Below are 2,766 nucleotides of genomic sequence, written 5' to 3'. Positions count from 1 at the left end.
AAGAAAGAAAGAAAGAAAGAAAGAAAGAAAGAAAGAAAGAAAGAAAGAAAGAAAGAAAGAAAAAAGAAATTTTGTCTCTCTGATTCTCCCAGTGAAGTCCCGTCTCAAGTGTCCAGCACTGTTCTGGTTTTTAAATTGTAGAAAATTTAGAGGTAATTTAAGCCCCTGTGAGATTTTTATCATCGTCTAGGAATTATTTCTATGTACCTCTTCTAGGAATCTCTGAACATTAGCATCTTCATCTTACGATATGGCTGGGAGTAGGGGATGATATCCTGTGACTCAAAGCAAGATCAAGTCTAGGTGAGGAGTGGTTTTGTTGTCCAGTCAGCCCTACCTCATCATACTCTCCTCCATTCAAGGTCTGATGAAGATATAGTTAATTTTTCAATGAGCAATCATCACGAGAGTAAAAAGTTGCCATGTCAAGCCTTGTCCTTCTTTCTTTCTTTCTTTCTTTCTTTATTTATTTATTTATTTATTTATTTATTTATTTTCCTTCTTTTCTTCTTATGGACCTTAACTAGGTAATTCACAATTACCTGGCTAGCTGTCTTACCTGCCAGCAGATTTTACTACTACTCTTATGTCCAAAGATTTTACTTGTCTTCAGTGGAAGAACTGATGTAAAGGTCGTCATCTGCCATTACACAGAAGTCCCTTTCCTTGATTCCGTACTTTCCCTCCTTCTCACACCAGACATCAGCAAGTCACCTTTCTTTCTTCTTTAGCATGTTCCCTGAACCTGACCATATCATCCAATCTCCCTTATGCTACATTAGAAGAATGGAGATAAAATTATACATTCAAAAGCATGCTTTTTGAAAACAAAATCTGTCTCGTTTAACTTGGAGAACACAGCTAAACAAAACAAGCAGAATGGGTAGACAGCAGATCCTCAAGAATCCTTGCATTTGACAGCTGCACTATTTCATCACAACCGTCTCAGTGTGGTCTACTACAATGCTGGTTTGGTCATCTGTATCAGTTGTTAATATTAATGAACCACAAAGGCATCCCATACATGAAATAAGTTATGTTCCTCTTACTTTTCTACTAATGATCTTCATTGTATGCTTCAATTCACTTTTAATTTAAAAGAAAATATTGATGATAATGGTGGGCTGATTTAATATGATTTGAAAGTACATCTAGAGGAATTTTATTTTAAAATACTGTTATGATTATCTCGGCTTGGAAAAAGAAGAAGTAATGGTTATGGGACTGTTGAAAATGTTTAGATTTTTTTGAATGTTCCCTATCAAGAAAAGGAAGTAGATAAAATCTTTTTTAAACTCAGTGTTTCTATATTTTACTTGGCTGAATGTAATACAGTAACCAAACCTATGAGAAATAATGCCCTGCTTCTAACAATTTTGCCCAGAGAGTAAACAAAACAATTCTAACTGAGCTCCTGATAATGATGTAGCAACTTCAGTGAAAATGAACCTGGGATGAGATAGAACCATGGTTGACCTATAAGCATTGATCTTAAGAATGCCAGAAGCAATGGCAGAGGGACCACAAGCAGCTGTGCCCCCATCTTCAAATGGAAGTCACATTTTATTATATATTGGCTTTATTCTTTGAGAGTATAATATAATTACATCATTTTCCCCTTCTTTTCTTTCCTCTAACCTAGAGGTTCTTAACCTTCCTGGTGCTGTGACCTTTTAATACAGTTCCTCATGTTGGGGTAACCCCCAACTATAAAATAATTTTCATTATTACTTCATAATTGTAATTTTGCTACTGCTATGAATTGTAATGTAAATATCTGTGGGTGTTTTTTTTGGGGGGATGGCCTTAGGTGACTTTTGTGAAAGCATCAGTTATCCCTTAAAGGGGTCACGACCCACAAGTTGAGAAGCCCTGCTACTCCCTCATTCTTTTTCAAATTCTTAGCCTGTTTTCCTTTGTTGTTACATATATGTGTATATACATAACAAATATATCTTTACATTATATATATTTAGATAATTAGATATGTGAATATATTTAAAACTATATATATATATACATATATATATATATATAATACACATTCCTAAATAGATAAGTACAACATGCTCAGTCTGTATAATGTTACCTATATGTATGTTTTCAGGGTTGACCATTTGATATTGGATAACCAACTAGCATCCTTTTTTTCTAGGGAAGACTATTTCTTCAGCTCTCAGCATTCCTCAGTGGTCTGTAGCTCTTTTCCTATGGTTGATGCCTCCTGGGCTTTCTTCCTTTCTTGTTCAGGCAGTACTTATGCAGGGAAGTCACTTTCATTTTTGCTTTTTTTTTCTTTTACTGAAAAATAGATTTCTTTCTCATCTGCTATATCCTGATTACAGTTTTCCTTCTCTCCACTCCTTTCAGTTTCTCCCCACTTCCTCTCCCACCCAGATCCATCCCCTTTCTATCTCTCAGTAGAAAACAAACAGCCTTCTAAAGGATAATGATAAATATAATATAATAAGACAAAGTAAAAACTAATATATTGGAATAGAAAAAAGTAAGGAAACAGAAGGAAAAGAGGCAAAAAAAAAAAAGCACAAGAAACAGATATAGAAAACAGAGACTCACTCATCCATTCACTCAGAAATCCCCTAAAAACACTAACTGGAAATCATAATATATACAAAAGGACCTGCAGGGTAAAAACAGAAAAAAAATAATATATTAAATATATAATAAAAATAAATAACAAGATAATTTTTCAGAAGAGAGAAAGAAAGAAAGAAAGAAAGAAAGAAAGAAAGAAAGAAAGAAAGA

This window comes from Psammomys obesus, unplaced genomic scaffold, assembly GCF_907164565.1.
Source record: "Psammomys obesus unplaced genomic scaffold, mPsaObe1.curated_primary_1811, whole genome shotgun sequence".
Taxonomy (NCBI): domain Eukaryota; kingdom Metazoa; phylum Chordata; class Mammalia; order Rodentia; family Muridae; genus Psammomys; species Psammomys obesus.
This window is presented reverse-complemented; position numbering follows the sequence as displayed.